This window comes from Dendrobates tinctorius, unplaced genomic scaffold (assembly GCF_039654945.1).
Source record: "Dendrobates tinctorius isolate UK_male_01 unplaced genomic scaffold, ASM3965494v1 ptg000008l, whole genome shotgun sequence".
Lineage (NCBI taxonomy): Eukaryota > Metazoa > Chordata > Amphibia > Anura > Dendrobatidae > Dendrobates > Dendrobates tinctorius.
The window spans coordinates 65,501,459-65,519,843 of record NW_027361676.1 but is presented as its reverse complement, the minus strand read 5'-3'; the positions used below and the strand labels follow the sequence as shown (position 1 = coordinate 65,519,843).

At 40.8% G+C, this 18,385-nt stretch overlaps 1 pseudogene; it reads right to left on the bottom strand.

Moving 5' to 3' along the window:
- The window catches only part of LOC141089349 (uncharacterized), a 79,179-nt pseudogene that overhangs the window by 22,906 nt on the left and 37,888 nt on the right, over positions 1-18,385 (bottom strand).

Below are 18,385 nucleotides of genomic sequence, written 5' to 3'. Positions count from 1 at the left end.
CATGAAGTACAATATGTCACGAGAAAACAGTCTCAGAATGGCGTGGGTAGGTGATAGCGTCCCAAAGTTATTACCGCATGAAGTGACAGGTCAGATTTACAAAAAATGGCCTAGGCATATGGGTACAAATTGGCCTGAAGGGGTTAAGCTACTGATGTGCAAGGGCTATCATATCAAAACATAAACTACAGACATGCATCTACCTAAAAACAACAAAGAGAATTAGTCACTCCGGGTGGTACCGATATCGTCAAAATTGGCTCTTGGCTCATGGACTAAATGTGTCAGATAGATAGTCAGGTTTCCTAAAACAGGATGGCGCAATCACTGTCAATATCATGGGTATGAAAAGGGATAAACAGCTTGAGGATAAGATAAATTGTTAATGTAAAATTTTCTGGTGAGATATCAGAATACAGAATCAGTATAAAAGCCCCACGATCAGGATTTACACATGGTAGAGTCGGTGTGCACATTTAGATAAGGTGACAAGCACCCTGATTGCCAATCGATATCTGCCCTGACTCACTGCTACTGACAGATCAGAAAATGTAATTTACATATACACACTTTGGTGAAAGAACTGAGTAAGGATGCTTTCACACTGCTTTTCGGCACCCGTTCGGTGGCCTTGTTGAGGCTAACGTCTGAAGCCCCCTGCAAAACTGGATGAGGAGATGGACTACAATGGTGGCAGCAGAGCAAAAAAGCGCTTTGCCTTGCATCCTTTTTGAGCATGTACACCTACTGGAGGCTGACACTCAGACGTAGTAGACTGCTTCTTAGTGTCCACCTCCAGTAGGCATATACACCAAAAAATAATAAACGGCAGAGCGCGCGTTCACTCTGTCTGTACCATTATATTCTATGGTCTTGTTGGCGCATACGTATGAATTCCGTTTTATAGGGGGTTCAGACGTAAGCCCAGACAGGGCCATCGAATGGGTGCCAGAACGCAATGTGAAAGCCCCCTTACAATTTCATTGTCCAATTGGTTAAAGAAGGCAAGCGCTCTGCCCAGTCACATACAAACTAAGGCCATGTTCACACATTCAGTATTTGGTCAGTATTTTACATCAAGCCAGAACCAAGAGTGGGTTGAAATTGCAGAAGTGGAGACGTGTTTCTTTTACTCTGATTGTTCCACTTTTAATTTTGGATTACAAATACTGATGTAAAATACTGACCAAATACTGAACGTGTGAATGTGGCCTAATGGTGATACTGGGCAGCAAACACCACTGTAAGCCGCACTCACTGAGTCAGAGTGGCAGTGCCAGACAGTGGAGAGAAACAACGCAGGAAGGGGCAGGGTAAGTGTCTACAGAGATCTCAATAAACCTTGGTGCATGAAGTCTTCAACTATGTCCTGAACATCCACGCTAAATTCAAACCTAGTGAATGGTTTAATGCCACGTATGTTGTTCCATTTCACAGAACATAAATTTTTAGCTAGAAGTAAAATAGTTGATCGTATTGAGCTACTGATGACCCTTTATTCTCCTGCCCATAAAGAGCTCACTATCATTAGTAATGACAGCAAGAAACGATTCCTGATATTCTGCTTCTGAAAACTTTTTTTCTGCTGTAAAGATATAGAACAATTCAGGATATAGGAGAAAGAAACACTTAGAAAAATATGTCTCAGCTTTCTACCCCCTGTGGTTTCATTTCTGGAAGTTGTTACTTTACCTCATGTAGATATGAGAGCATTGTATTTCACGGCGATGCAGCGAGCCTGGATGGCAGACACAAATATTGAAGAAAAACATGTCTTTTTTAATAGCAGGTAATGGCATAACTGTCAGACTAAAAAAACAAACATAACATTATTCATCTAGTAGATAAACATTTCACAATTACTTGCAAAAATTACCAGAGTGAAGGATGGACGTAACTATATGTAGTTACATGGCAGCCAAAACGTCACACTCAGTACTTATAGAGTGTGCATTTATCTGGAGACATTATACTTATGTTTGTAAAAAAGCCAATGACTAGTATATTGTCGTAAATCAATTCCATAAACAGTGGGAGTTATGTACTTGTTTACATGTCTACATCACATAGTCGGGTTATAGCAGCGGTGAGTAGCTTGCTGCTGGGAATTCGTAGAGACGTTGATCCAATGGTTCTTTCTGCAGCTATCAGCCATAATTCAATCAAAAATGCATATTTGTTCTACAGAATACAAATTGTCTTTCTGTTTGTGTAAAGTTTACATGCTGTATGGGTATACAGATGTGTCATTTGTGTGTAGGGAGTAACATTTCTCCTTGTGTTGAGTGATATTCCTAACATAGCAGTGTAAGAAGGCTTAAATGTCGGTCAATGCTTCTCTGGGAAGTTAAATATGCAAATTACCTCTTCAGAGAGGGTGAGGACTAGAACTCTAGCGCCACCTATTGGAAGCAGCGATCCTAAAAGTCAATATTGACCCTATAGCAAGCCTAGCTATTTGACTTAGGATAAAAACCAAACCAGAATCTCAATTTGCAGATGTAGTGTTTCGGGATGTTGCCCCTTCCCATTGCAAAGCATGAGATCAGATTTGCAAATTAAGTCTGCAATTTGATTCTCTGGTTTGGCTTTAGCCTTAAGTCATATAGGAATTCTTGTTAAAGAGTCAATATTGACTTTAGTCCTCTTCCTCACTGAAGAGGTAATTTGAATATTTAATTTCCCACAAAAGTGAGAAACATTGCATGGCTTATACGTCTCCTTATTCTGGCATGTCAGTCATGTCACTCTCCACAAGAAGAAACGTTACCCTTTATCACAGTCAGAAGCCTCTCACAGAGCCAAATCAGATTTCATGTTTTGCACTGAGGAAGGGCAATATCCCAAAAACACATCTGCAAATTGAGATTCTGGCTTGGCTTTTATCCTTAGTAATATGGCAAGACTCTTTCAAGGGTCAATATTAACTTTTAAGATTGATACTTACAATAGGTGGCTCTAGAGTTCAAATCATCTTCCTCTTTGAAGAGATAATATGCAGAGAACCATTTTTCATTTCACTACACAAAAAGCATGGACTGCACCTTCAAAAAATCGTACATTGACCTAATGCCGCTAGGCAAAAATATATTACTGAACATGAGGTTCTTAGTTTAACATTCTGATCAGACTGCATGAAGCCCACTGCCATGTCACAGCGAACCTCGTAGTGGGTCCTAACTTCTATCACCTTAAAGGAGCGACATTGTGTGCTAACCACTGCCGCAGCGACAATGCACCAGCAGGGCTGGCAGCCTGGTGCCTCATAGCTTCCATGCTACAAGATTGAGTCCCCGTGACTCCAGATCATAACGCCCTGCAAGCACAATTCACATTTGGGTGGTCATCCCAAAAAGTTTTCACTGAAAATCTCTCTGTTCTTCTAATTAGTTAAGAGGTCTATTACTGTGTGACCGGTGCTGTTCCAAAAGTGTACTCGCCTTTGGCTCAAAATAAGCACTCGATAAACACGGGCAACCACCATCTTAGTAGTCACTTGGGCTCAGTATTTTATTGGTAAATAAGGAAATATAATGGATATTTTTTAATACGTAAATTGTGATGCTCTACTCCCCAATAGACTCATCACAGTCTTTGTGTTAGTTGTAAATTATGGGAGGCATCACTCATGATGAGGATTCAGAAGGCCTCATGATCTGGCAAGTGGTCATAGATTTCATTTTTTTCACATCTCAATCTCATGAAATGTAGAGAAGAGTTGATTTTTGTGTACAGAGGTTATGATAGTGCTGGCTCTAGGGAAGAGAAACTAATCAGCTTGAGCGGGGTTCTATTAAGGCTGAAGGTTCAGCCTATACATGTCATAGACCTTATTCAAAAAAGGAATCCTAGCTCAGAAATACCTTTTTGTTATCCAATGGAGTGGAAAGCTGCTACAAATATTGTCTCTCTTTCAAAACGACCCTAAGCATCCACAAATTGAATGGCAGTCCATTTCCCGTGTGCTATTTTTCACGAAGGAAGTCGTGCTTAATGGACACTTATTCACTGATTGCAAAGCAATCCCTTTAACTCCTGATGACTAGAGACATGTAGTGCTCTAAAAACTTATGTAAAGTACCTTAAAACAGGAAGAAAACTTTAAAAAATGCCTTAAATATCTTCAAGACATGTTTATAATATATGTTTGGTCTTTTCTTTAGTGAAATGATTCCTATTAAAAATAATGCGGTGCTCAAAAAGATAAATGTGTTTCTCATTCTCTATTTTTTATCCTAGTGTCCTACATATATCACAGTGTTCTAATTATAACCAGCACAGATCACTCAGAGAATGCTACTTTACATCAAATGACATTTATTTGCTGCATTATCTACATTCATTATAAGTTGTAAACTTTTAACGGGCAAAAATAAAACCGTTATAAGGAGTATAAAATGAAATGTAAACCATAACTTAAAGAGGATTTCCCACTTTCAGAAAAAAATCAATAGTTAATATAAATCAGTGACATGTCCCCTTGCAAAATGCTTTGCAAAATAATAGTTATAGCTGGTATAGCCATTAGGGCTCATACTCACTTGCAGGAGACTCACACAATTGTCGTGCGAGTCTCTCGCATTAAAACCTGGCACTGCCGCCGGCACTCGGACCGGAGCGTGCGGTTACATGTATTTCTATGCAGCCACCCGCTCCGGTCTGAGCGCCAGCGGCAGGGCCAGGTTTTCATGCGAGGTACGGGGATGTCATAAAGCTTTCAGTAGTTTTGATTTTGAAATCTGTCTATTAATGTTGGAATAGACAGGCAGTAGACATTTCACGCTGTAAACAGACAAATGTGTCTTCCAAGGGTTAAACTGATATATGATACTTGACTCATATTGAAAGTATATGATACAAAGTAAAAATTCTCACTATAAATTAATCAAATCTTTCAGTAATTTCCATATAGATCACTCACCACTTAGTGGTCCAAAATGTGATGTCTATAATTCCCTTTCTAGGGTTACAGCCTGTAGTTTCACGTCACTTTTTTGGTAGACCATGCTTAGTTCTTGCACTAGGATTTATAGGAGGATGTGGCTGGGAAATTGTATGACAGCAGTGAAGAAGCACAATATGTTTGGTATGCCATGGTTTAAACAAAGCTGCTTTGTTTTTTGGGTTTTGATACTGCCTGGTATTTGGCTTTGGCAAAACTTTATTGATAGAGTCAGGTGCAGATTACATGCATTCTTGATTTGTTTGTGCTTTGAAAATCTACTAAATACACGTAAAACTCAACATACTCACAAGAGAAATTGACACGAAACACGCATCACAGGTCACTTTACACTGGGTAATAAAAAAAAGTACAGTGAGCATGAGATTTCTTATATCCCACCCACTTTGACTCAGTGTAAATATGCATCAACCAAAATGCACCAAAAACTCATCATGTGCACATAGCTTAAGAGAGTCTATTTAAGTAGAAAATGCTGGGGAAAAAAAATAGCACGAATAGGGTCTTATCCAATGACACAAGGGAAAAACAAAAGAGAATTGCTCACATGGTACGGTGGTTTTACTACAACTTTAAAATATGTTTTTTTTTTTAAATCAGCAGCAGACCCTCAAAGAAAAGTCAAAACATGGGTAAAAGGAGTTTTGGGGTTTTCCTCTGCGATGCTGACCATACCGGTAATTTGGACCAAGACCTTGCACCTATTTGGCGCCTTATTTTGAATGAGTTGTCTACCTGCTGTTTTGATCGCATTTACTATATTCTTGTACTGTCTTGGGTCAATATGACCCGACCTATTAAAATGTTGATTTTAGCTACTGTAAGTGTTTTATTTGAATACCTATTTCATTATTAAACTGTATGTGAACATGGTTGATCATAAACAAATGAAAAATGAAATTTAAACTTAACTTTTATCTATCTTTTTCAAAAAATGGTTGCACATGCTGTTTATATTCGCTTTATAGCATTCTGCACACAAATAACAAACATGCTTTAGATTTCTGTTACTATAACATGAAATCTAACTAAATATAACTTTGTGTTAATATATTTTATAAAACAAAAATGAAAAATAATGAAAATTTCAGTTTTTCTTTTTTTATCTCTAAAGAGGTTGAACAGGTTAATGCGTTTTTACATTGAACACAACAAAAAAACACATGTCGTTTACATAGATATTTTGCGCACCTAGCACTAGAGTTGAGCGAAACAGGTCGGTCAGATTAAAAATTCACCGACTTTCGCCAAAGTTGGGTTTCGCTGATCGAAACCCGACCCTAGCGTGAGGTCCGCCATGAGGTCGCTGATCAGCGTGCCAAAGTCGCATTTCCAATTATGCTTTCAGCGCCTTTTCTCACCCAATGATAGAGGATGCACACTGTGGGCAGCGCGATGACATGCGCAGCGGCCAGCACCATCTTAGAGAAGGGCATTGAAGTGATTGGCTGGCTTTGTGTGGCGTCACAGTGGGTATAAAAGGCTGTGAACGCCGACCGCCATCTTACTTCTGCCGATCTTACAATAGGGAGAGGTGCTGCTGCTGATTCTGAACAGGGAGAGCGTTAGGCAGGGAAGAAGAAAAAAAAACTGCTTCTGCTGATAGCGCTTTTCACTGTACAGTTAGTGTGCAGTGAAAGGGGAGGATTTTTGTTGTGTGCAGCAGCGCTGGTGGTGATTAGGCTGCCTTTTAAGGCTACCTGCTAGCTGCATTGCTGTGTGCACACTGCTGTTCAAACTGCTTTTTTCAAAGCACTCCAAATTTTATTATTTTGTCCTAGTGAGTCACTGAGCGTTCATTTTTCACACACCGTCTAGCGGTGTACGCTCCTCACACACTACCGTGTACCGGCTGGTATCACGGACAAATAGAAGCTATCTGGGTGTGACTCTGGAAGAAAAAGCCGAGGAGTTTTTCCATTTTTCCAGACCTACACCTTAGAGTCCTGTCCGTTTTTCAAACAGTTTCGTATATCTGCTGTTTGATCACGGTCAAAACTAGACAGAGACAGCGTGTGTCAGTCCTTATACAAATACACTGAGCTTGACAATTTTACATACACACACCGTACAGCGTTGTACGCTCCTCACACACTACCGTGTACCACCATCTAGCATGGACAAATAGAAGCTACCTGTGTGTGACTCTGGAAAAAGAAGCCGAGGAGTTTTTCCGTTTTTCCAGACCTACACCTTAGAGTCCTGTCCGTTTTTCAAACAGTTTCGTATATCTGCTGTTTGATAATGGTCAAAACTAAACAGAGACAGCGTGTGTCAGTCTGTATTCAAATACACGGAGCTTGACAATTTTACATACACACCGTACAGCGTTGTACGCTCCTCACACACTACCGTGTACCGCCTTCTAGCACAGACAAATAGAAGCTACCTGTGTGTGACTCTGGAAAAAAAAGCCGAGGAGTTTTTCCGTTTTTCCAGACCTACACCTTAGAGTCCTGTCCATTTTTCAAACAGTTTCGTATATCTGCTGTTTGATAATGGTCAAAACTAGACAGAGACAGTGTGTGTCAGTCCATATACAAATACACGGAGCTTGACAATTTTACATGCAAACACTGTACAGCGTTGTACGCTCCTCACACACTACCGTGTACCGTCTTCTAGCATGGACAAATAGAATCTACCTGTGTGTGACTCTGGAAAAAAAAGCCGAGGAGTTTTTCCGCTTTTCCAGACCTACACCTTAGAATCCTGTTCGTTTTTCAAACAGTTTCGTATATCTGCTGTTTGATCACGGTCAAAACTAGACAGAGACAGCGTGTCAGTCCGTATACAAATACACGGAGCTTGACAATTTTACATACACACATCGTATAGAGCTGTCCGATTCTCCAACAGTATTGTATATCTGCCGTTCGCATTACAGTCACTTTTATACCTAGTCAGCGTGTGTGTGTGACACTCTGTAAATACCTATACGGAGGGTTTCGGGTTTCAGTCGGCCTCCGACTTTTCCCGATTTCATTCGACCCAACATTCACGAAAGTCTGGTTTCATGAAACCCGACTCGACCCGAAAAAAGGCAAAGTCGCTCATCTCTACCCAGCACATGTCAGATTTGTTTTATTGTCACAAGAAGATGGACAGAAGCTACATCTCTTCCTTTTTTAGCTGGTAGCTGTGCTGGTGGAGGCCGTGGAGTCTCTTTCTTGAGCATGCTGCTGGACATTCTTCACAATGGCTGCTGCTCCTTCACTTCTAGGGTTTACTTTTCTGGCTTTGATATACGACCTAACTAGGGATTTTCCTAATTCTTCAATAAAAATTCTTCTTTTATGCAGTTTATTTCAGTTCCAATTAGGGTCGATTTCTCTCCATAAAACAAATGCGTTGCATGCCAAAACATCCAGAATGTTGTAAAATTTTATCATTGGCCAACGATTAGTTTTGCATTTGCATGTGTATGTTGATATTGCTTGATCTAGTGTATCAACTGTCCCTTTTGTGGCATTATAATCCAATAATGTCCAGCTTTTTTTCTTCTCTATTACTTATTGCATTGTCATGGTGCATTTTGCTCATTAGAATTACATGTTTATTTTTTTTGCGGAACGTAAGACACAATTGTTTTATCTCTAGTAAAGTAAAAAGTAGAACTATACACATCTTTTTTACTAAGGATACTTTGCTGCAGTTGTGGCTTGTTTTTCCTTATATCACCCAGCATGGTAAGCTGTATTTTTCGCAACATCTGGCCCAGTTGGTAGCATGTGAAAAAGTTATCACATGTGACATTTTGTTCTTTTAGTCCATGAGTCAAATCGAGAACAACTCGCTTACCCTGATTTTTTTCAGCTCTTTCTCCAGGGTTTATTCCTGTATACATTTGAGCATTTACAACGTATGAACTTTTGATGTCACAAAGTGTCCATATCTTGATGCCGTACTTTGCTGGCTTACTCTGTATGTATTGTCTGAACGGTCACCTACCTCTGAATGCCACCAGTTGTTCATCTACAGTTACAGCTTCACCAATATTATATAATTTTGGTAGAATCTCTACCCATTTATTCCAAACATTTCTAATAGGGGCTAGTTTATCTTTAGCTCTTCTTTCATTTTGATCTGTTTTATTATCGAACACTCTATATATCTCATGAAACCTTTCAAGATACATTGTAGCTCTAAATATGTGGCGACCGGTTTTGGAATTCCACAAACTTTTAGTTGATTCACCATTAGAGTTGAGCGATACCGTCCGATACTTCAAAATATCGGATCGGAATGGATCGGCCGATCTTTAAAAAAGTATCGGTATCGCCGATGCCGATACAGGAAGTCCCATTCAAGTCTATGAGACTTCCGGTATCGGAATTGGAAAAACCCTTTCCTGCCCTTGTACAGCCTCTCGGGGGTCTGTACGGGCCTTCCGGGGGTCTGTGCCGGCCTGTCGGGGGTCTGTGCCGGCCTGCCGGTGGGCTGTGCGGACTGCCCGGGGTCTGTGCACCCTGTGGGGGTCTGTACCGGCCTGCCGGGGGGCTGTGCCGGCCTGCCGGGGGGCTGTGCTGATGTCCGGGGTCTGTGCAGGCATCGTCCGATGGGACTACAAGTCACATCGGGCGATGCCTGCTACCATGACAGTGATTGACACATTAGCCAATGATGGGACAGTAGTAGTCCCATCATCCGGCTAATGTGTTAAATGTAAAAAAAAAAAAAAAAAAAAAATACTACATACATACATACTACATGCATGCTACATACATACTACATGCTACATACATAGTACATATATACTACATGCATGCTACATACATACTACATGCTACATACATACTACATACTACATATAAACTACATGCATGCTACATACATGCTACATGCTACATACATACTACATACATACTACATATATACTACATGCATGCTACATACATACTACATACATACTACATACATACTACATATATGCATCATACATACTACATGCTACATACATACTACATACAACATATATGCATCATACATACTACATGCTACATACATACTACATACATACTACATATATACTACATGCATGCTACATACATACTGCATGCATGCTACATACATACTACATACATACTACATACATACTACATATATACTACATGCATGCTACATACATACTACATGCTACATACATACTACATACAGTACATACTACATGCATGCTACATACATACTACATGCTACATATATACTACATACATACTACATATATACTACATGCATGCTACATACATACTACATGCTACATACATACTACATACATACTACATGCATGCTACATACATACTACATGCTACATATATACTACATACATACTACATACATACTACATATATACTACATGCATGCTACATACATACTACATGCTACATGCATGCTACATACATACTACATGCATGCTACATACATACTACATGCTACATACATACTACATACATACTACATGCATGCTACATACAATACATTCATACAATACATACATAGACATACAGTACATATAACATAGAGTAACATACTTACCAATACTTGTCACATTGTTCCCTGAAGCCATTGTCATCTACGGAATAAATATTAACATAACAAACCACAAAAATACTCACCCATGATCCGAAGCAGTCCACGAGTGTGTCCCACGACGATCTTGGGTAGAGAACTGCAGCATCAGCTGATGCTGCCGCTCTCTACGGGCTGCAGGAATCCAATGACGGAAGGTAGGTATCCTTCCACACTGTATTCCTCCGCCACTTAAAAAAAAAAAGTCCTTAGTCTCACTTTATGGTAAAAGCTGTGTGGGACAGCTTTTACCATAAAGTGAGACTAGGGATTTTTTTTTTAAGTGGCGGAGGAATACAGTGCGGAAGGATACCTACCTTCCGTCATTGGATTCCTGCAGCCCGTAGAGAGCGGCAGCATCAGCTGATGCTGCAGTTCTCTACCCAAGATCGTCGTGGGACACACTCGTGGACTGCTTCGGATCATGGGTGAGTATTTTTGTGGTTTGTTATGTTAATATTTATTCCGTAGACGACAATGGCTTCGGGGAACAATGTGTCAAGTATTGGTAAGTATGTTACTCTATGTTATATGTACTGTATGTCTATGTATGTATTGTATGAATGTATTGTATATAGCATGCATGTAGTATGTATGTAGCATGTATGTAGTATGTATGTAGTATATATGTGGTATGTATGTAGCATGTAGTATGTATGTAGTATGTATGTAGCATGTAGCATGTATGTAGCATGCATGTAGTATATATGTGGTATGTATGTAGCATGTAGCATGCATGTAGTATGTATGTAGTATGTATGTAGTATGTATGTAGCATGTATGTAGCATGCATGTAGTATGTATGTAGTATGTATGTAGCATGTAGCATGCATGTAGTATGTATGTAGCATGTAGTATATATGTGGTATGTATGTAGCATGTAGTATGTATGTAGCATGCATGTAGTATATATGTAGTATGTATGTAGCATGTAGTATGTATGTAGCATGTAGTATGTATGTAGCATGCATGTAGTATGTATGTAGTATATATGTGGTATGTATGTAGCATGTAGTATGTATGTAGCATGCATGTAGTATGTATGTAGTATGTATGTAGCATGTAGTATGTATGTAGCATGTAGTATGTATGTAGCATGCATGTAGTATGTATGTAGTATATATGTGGTATGTATGTAGCATGTAGTATGTAGCATGCATGTAGTATGTATGTAGCATGTAGTATGTATGTAGCATGCATGTAGTATGTATGTAGTATGTATGTAGCATGTATGTAGCATGTAGTATGTATGTAGCATGCATGTAGTATGTATGTAGTATGTATGTAGCATGCATGTAGTATATATGTAGTATGTATGTAGCATGTAGTATGTATGTAGCATGCATGTAGTATGTATGTAGTATGTATGTAGTATTTTTTTTTTTTTTTAAACATTTAACACATTAGCCGGATGATGGGACTACTACTGTCCCATCATTGGCTAATGTGTAAATCACTGTCATGGTATCAGGCATCGCCAGATGGGACTTGTAGTCCCATCGGACGATGCCTGCACAGACCCCCGGACATCAGCACAGCCCCCCGGCAGGCCGGTACAGACCCCCACAGGGTGCTCAGACCACCGGCAGGCCGGCACAGCCCCCCGGCAGGCCGGTACAGACCCCGGGCAATCCACACAGCCCCCTGGCAGGCCGGCACAGCCCCCCGGCAGGCCGGCAGAGACCCCCAGAAGGCCCGAAATGATGGCGCATCATGATGCGCACACACCGCGCATCATGATGACGTCATTTCGGCTGTCAATCAACTTTGAACTTCCGATTCCGATGCCCGATATTGAAAAAATATCGGATGTCGGTATCGGAATTCCGATACAGCAAGTATCGGCCGATACCCGATACTTGCGGTATCGGAATGCTCAACACTATTCACCATAAGATTTGTATACTCCTGCTAAAAGAAGTAAACCAATATAAGCATTTGGAGCTGTCACATCTAATTTGATCTATTTATCACCATAAACTTGTTGTGAAATCACTTGTGTCCTCTCTCGCAGAATTGAAAGGGAAATGACTGGATAAGTACTTGCTCACTGATAAGAACAGTGAAACCTCCACCCTTTTGAATAATGAGATGAAGTACACAGGAAAACAAATACATTTTGCAGGAAGAAATAATTAGTAACCTGTTATCGGGCTATATTGACCCGAACAGTATAAGTGTAACAATTAGCGTGTAGCCAAAAAAGTAAACAAAAAAAAAATCAACACTCATAGTAAGAACCCCTCAAATGAGGAAAAGTCAATTAACCCCTTAGCGACAGAGCCAGTTTGCAGCTTAATGACTGGGCCAATTTTTACAATTCTGACCACTGTCCCTTTATGAGGTTATAACTCTGGAACGCTTTAATGGATCCTGCTGATTCTGAGATTGTTTTTTCGTGACATATTGTACTTCATGTTCGTGGTAAAATTTCTTCGATAAGTCTTGTGTTTATTTATGAAAAAAACAGAAATATGGCAAAAAATTTTAAAATTTTGCAATTTTAAAACTTTAAATTTTTATGCCCTTAAATCAGAAAGATGTGTCACATAAATTTCTTAATAAATAACATTTCCCACATGTCTACTTTACATCAGCACAATTTTGGATGCAAAATTTTTTTTTGTTAGGAAGTTATAAGGGTTAAAAGTTGACCAGCGATTTCTCATTTTTACAACAAAATTTACAAAGCCATTTTTTTTAGGGACCACATCATATTTAAAGTCATTTTGAGGGGTGTACATGACAGAAAATACCCAAAAGTGGCACCATTCTAAAAACTAGACCCCTCAAGGTGCTCAAAACCACATTCAAGAAGTTTATTAACCCTTTAAGTGCTTCACAGGAACGAAAGCAATGTGGATGGAAAAAATTAACATTTAACTTTTTTTTGGAAAAAAATTACTTCAAAACCAATTTTTTTTATTTTCACAAGTGTTAAAAGAGAAAATCAACCACAAAATTTGTTGTACAATTTCTCCTGAATATGCCGATGCCCCATATGTGGGGGTAAACCCCTTTTTCAGCACACGGCAGAGCTCGCAATGGATGGAGCACCGTTTGACTTTTTCAACGCAGAATTGGCTGGAATTAAGATCGGATGCCATGTTGCGTTTGCAGAGCCCTTAATGTGCCTAAACAGTGGAAAACTCCAACAAGTGACCCCATTTTGGAAACTAGACCCATTAAGGAACTTATCTAGATGTGTGGTGAGCACTTTGAACCTTCAAGTGCTTCACAGAAGTTTATAACGTAGAGCCGTGAAAATAAGAAATCCATTTTTTTTTCCACAAAAATGATCTTTTCGCCCCCAAATTTTTATTTTTACAAGGGTAACAGGAGAAATCATACCCCCACAGTTATTATGCGATTTGTCCTGAGTACGCTGATACCCCATATGTGGGGAGGAACCACTGTTTGGGTGCATGGGAGAGCTTGGAAGGGAAGGAGTGCCATTTTGGAATGCAGACTTTGATGGAATGGTCTGCGGGCATCATGTTGCGTTTGCAGAGCCCCTGATGGGCCTAAACAGTGGAAACCCCCAACAAGTGACTCCATTTTGGAAACTAGACCCATGAAGGAGCTTATCTAGATGTGTGGTGAGCACTTTGAACCTTCAAGTGCTTCACAGAAGTTTATAACGTAGAGCCGTGAAAATAAGAAATCCATTTTTTTTTCCACAAAAATAATCTTTTCACCCCCAAATTTTTATTTTTACAAGGGTAACAGGAGAAATTATACCCCCACAGTTATTATGCGATTTGTCGTGAGTACGCTGATACCCCATATGTGGGGAGGAACCACTGTTTGGGTGCATGGGAGAGCTTGGAAGGGAAGGAGTGCCATTTTGGAATGCAGACTTTGATGGAATGGTCTGCGGGCATCATGTTGCGTTTGCAGAGCCCCTGACGGGCCTAAACAGTGGAAACTCCCAACAAGTGACTCCATTTTGGAAACTATACCCATGAAGGAACTTATCTAGATGTGTGGTGAGCACTTTGAACATTCAAGTGCTTCACAGAAGGTTATAACGTAGAGCCGTGAAAATAAGAAATCCATTTTTTTTCCACAAAAATGATCTTTTTGCGCCCAAATTTTTATTTTTACAAGGGTAACAGGAGAAATCATACCCCCACAGTTATTATTCGATTTGTCCTGAGTACACTGATACCCCATATGTGGGGGGGATCCACTGTTTGGGCGCATGGGAGAGCTCGGAAGGGAAGGAGTGCCATTTTGGAATGCAGACTTTGATGGAATGGTCTGCGGGCATCATGTTGCGTTTGCAGAGCCCCTGATGGGCCTAAACAGTGGAAACCCCCCACAAGTGACCCCATTTTGGAAATTAGACCCCCTAAGGAACTTATCTAGATGTGTGGTGAGCACTTTGAACCCCCAAGCGCGTCACAGAAGTTTATAAACGCAGAGCCGTGAAAATAAAAAGTCTTTTTTATTTCCACAAAAGTGATTTTTTAGACCCCAATTTTTAGACCCCCAGAGTTGGTAAATAGTGGAAACCCCTCAATTCTTGCTCCAACCCTAACCCCAACACACCCCTAACCCTAATCCTAACCCTAATCCCTAATCCTAACCCTAATCATAGTTCGCCCTAACCCTAGCCCAACCCTAGCCCAACCCAAGCCCTAACCCTAGCCCAACCCTAACCCTTAACCCTAGCCTAACCCTAACCCTAGCCTAACCCTAACCCTAGCCTAACCCTAACCCTAGCCTAACCCTAACCCTAACCCTAGCCTAACCCTAACCCTAGCCTAACCCTAGCCTAACCCTAACCCTAGCCTAACCCTAACCCTAGCCTAACCCTAACCCTAGCCTAACCCTAACCCTAGCCTAACCCTAACCCTAGCCTAACCCTAACCCTAGCCTAACCCTAACCCTAGCCTAACCCTAACCCTAACCCTAACCCTAGCCTAACCCTAGCCTAAGCCTAGCCTAACCCTAGCCTAACCCTAGCTTAACCCTAACCCTAGCCTAACCCTAACCCTAACCCTAGCCTAACCCTAACCCTAGCCTAACCCTAACCCTAACCCTAGCCTAACCCTAACCCTAACCCTAGCCTAACCCTAACCCTAACCCTTATGGAAAACTGAAAAAAAAAATATTTTTTTTATTTCATTATGTGTGCCTATATAAGGGGGTGATAAACGGGGGGGTTATGTACTATTTTTATTATTTTGATCACTATGATCGTTTATCATAGTGATCAAAATAATGAATGGAATCTGCCAGCCGGAGCCAGCAGATTCCCGGCGGGCGCACTGCGCATGCGCCCGCCATTTTCAAGATGACGCCATCGGATGACGCCGGCGGGCGCGGGACCACCGGGAGGGGACGGAGGACAAGGGAGAGGTACCGGGAGGGGACTGGGGGGATCGGGGACCCTATTTCTCTATCCTCTGATGTGCGATCACATCAGAGGAAAGAGAAATTAAATGTAAAATCGCTGCTTTTTTTTTTTTTGCGGTCGCCGTTATAGGGTTAATAACGGCGATCGCAAAAGCGGGGGTCGGTAAAAACCGACCGATTCATGTTCTCTGGGGTCTCGGCTACCCCTGGCAGCCGAGACCCCGGAGAAAATCCGACACTGGGGGGCGCTATTCACTTAAATCACAGCGCCGTGAATTAACAGCGCTGTGGTTTAAGTACCCTTAATTACCGCCGTTAAAAGGCGTATCGGCGGTCGTTAAGGGGTTAATCACAAGTTTCAGATCCGCATAATAAATAATATGCTGGGTCTCAAATTTCATTTCGGGTCATATAGAACCTAACAGAACAGCAGGGTCAGAATCTGTTTTTTACTGGCAAGGTGGCTTGTCCGGATGAAGAAGTGGTATATTTTGAAATGCATTGACAAATATATCACTATTAAAACTCTTCGATCCTGGAGTCCATTTCTGAACACCTTTGGTCCAAATTACCGGTATTAGGCAAATGCGAAGAGCCATGGAAAGCACCAGACTTAGCACATCTAATGTGCCTTTTCTGGGCAGCTGTGGGCTGCTATTTTCAGACTCGGGAGCCCAATATCTATGGCCCCTCACCAGCCAGAGAATACAATCCTCCAGCTGTCTGCTTTAGCAAGGCTGGTTGTCAAAAATGGGGGTGACCTCATGCCGTTTTTTTTAATTATTTATTTAGAGCGTAGGTGTCGGCTGATGAATGCTGCCATCAGCCGCTCCTGCTCTCACTGTTATTAGCAGCAGAAGGCAGCAGCTGATGGGAGCAGTAGTCCCATCAGCTGACCCCCATGACCAGTGGTAAACTTTTTACCTCTGGTCACAGCATGGGAACCGCAGCTGTCTGACTGGCAATAATTATTTTAACGCTGATCAGAAGCAGTGCTTGCCAATTTACATTCCAGTTCATATTTTTACATTTTTATCTAAGGGCGCAATCAGATAACCATATAAATCAGATTGAGACTGGTCTGCAGTGCATGGTCTGATTAGCGAGTCTCTCAAGCCGTGCGAGACAGCTTTATACAGGGTGGGCCATTTATATGGATACATCTGGGTGGGCCATTTATATAGATACACCTGGGTGGGCCGACTTCAAAATGGCCGCCATGGTCACCACCCATCTTGAAAAGTTTTCCCCCTCCCATATACTAATATGCCACAAACAGGAAGTTGATATCACCAACCATTCCCATTTAATTTAGGTGTATCCATATAAATGGCCCACACAGGTCTAACCTTATAAATGGTCCACCCTGTATATTTCTATGATGCTGACAGACTCAACTTGGAAGACCTATCGGCCGATACGTTCATTGCAGTTTGATCTCAGTCCGATTTATACAGTCGTCTGACTGTACTTAAATGTCCAAACCCTGCAGACAGAAGCAGGAGATACAGACAAACTAAGGAGTGTCTCGTTTATGACATCAGTACGTTGATGCGTCTGTCCTCTTATAACACTCTGGAGCGGAGCCTCTACCTCCGCTATCACTAGGATACCGTATGCAGAATTCATCAAAGATCTACTTGGTCATCAGTTAGAAGCAAAAGGTATCTAAACATTTGGCTGAGCTGGAAGATGGATGTAATGGGAAGCTAACATGAAGATAAAATGCCTTTCTAATATACTTTTCTACAATGTATAAATATCTACTCAAAACAGATCAGTGTTTACCACAGATGTTTTTGTGCCACTACTGTATAAGTAATTACTTGTATTTAATTGTAACAAGTGGCTTGAAAAGTAATTAGTAAGTAAACATTCAAGCACTTCTCCGATCCAAGAAAATTCCAATAAAGTGAATTCATTGACAGAAAATCAAGCTGGATTAATTACAAGTTGTGGTTTTGCACTAAATGATAGAAGAGCTTTTCCCTTAAGATCATAACAATTGGCTGTAAATATAACTCATGAAGTTGTCTGATTAGTTATGCAGTTTTAATCTTCCTAGTCCCCAATCACAGAAGATGACGGCTGATGGACCATTATTTACTGCTGACTGTTTTTCATTTACGGGGTTAATACTCTTGAAGCAATATTGTCCTGAGACAAAAGTATTTTCAAAACAATTTGTCTTGTGGCCCATAAAGCTAAAGGGCTCTTACTGTACAATTTCCAGAACCAGAGAATTGATGTGTATAATCTGAGCAGGCCATTCAGCTGAAAAGGACATTTGAGTTGTGCTTTGGTACTTCATGTTCACATCGGCCTGCTGTTTAACGTAACCAAACTGCCCAAAAAGCCTATGCACATGTTGCAGATTTGTAGCTTTTTTAAATTTAAATTGTCTGCTGCTCACTGAAGGTAACCCTTTCTGAAGCCATGGCATCCATGCAGCATAACTGCAAGATTTCTATTAGTAGGTCTATTTAACATTAG